Here is a 701-nt window from a genome sequence, read left to right on the forward strand (position 1 = left end):
TGTGGATACGATACCCCACTCACTTGGAATTTATTACTTCGATAAACCCATGCACTTGCGGATCACACGTAAGAGGCATTGTCTGACATGCTCAAGATTAATGGAGTAACAGATGATGCTATAAAGTTGAGGGGCCTTCCCATTTTCCTTTAAAGGAAGAGCAAAGCAATGGCTACATTCATTACCTAGAGAATCGATCAGTACATGGGAGGAGAGGGTAGAAGCTTTTCTTGCCCGATATTTCCCTCTAGGAAAATCGACGAAGCTTAGGAATAAAAATATCCTCTTTTGTGCAAATATAATTGGAGTCTCTTTTTGAGACATGGGATGGGTTCAAGGAATTCCGTGGAAATGTTCTCAACATGGGTTCCTCGAGTGGATGATTATTCAGAGATTCTCAACTTGATCTTTTGCAACAGGATGTACCTTAGGAAGCAAGACCCCGAAGAAGCCCGACATCTCATCGAAGAAATAGCTATAAACCGTTATCGAGTGGAACAACTAGGGACGAGAAAGAAGGTAGCCGAACTTCATGAGATCGATGTAGTCACATCATTGGCTGCCCAGGTTGAGTCATTAAGTATGAACTTAGACACCCTAACTTCTCCTAGAGTGGCGGTTGTAATAAGTTACACTAGGTATTGTGGAGAACCTGGGCCATCTGATTGTCCTATTTTGATTGGTGGTACTACTTCCATAGA

The 701-nt window shown here is 42.4% G+C and overlaps 1 non-coding gene across 1 annotated transcript; it reads right to left on the reverse strand.

The window, feature by feature from the left end:
* Positions 1-262: 262 nt before the first annotated feature.
* LOC120268577 lies at positions 263-369 on the reverse strand. Its single transcript, XR_005538967.1, has one exon. It is a non-coding gene; the product is annotated as a small nucleolar RNA R71 (small nucleolar RNA).
* Between the last annotated feature and the right edge of the window lie 332 nt (positions 370-701).

Source organism: Dioscorea cayenensis, chromosome 1, assembly GCF_009730915.1.
Source record: "Dioscorea cayenensis subsp. rotundata cultivar TDr96_F1 chromosome 1, TDr96_F1_v2_PseudoChromosome.rev07_lg8_w22 25.fasta, whole genome shotgun sequence".
NCBI lineage: Eukaryota > Viridiplantae > Streptophyta > Magnoliopsida > Dioscoreales > Dioscoreaceae > Dioscorea > Dioscorea cayenensis.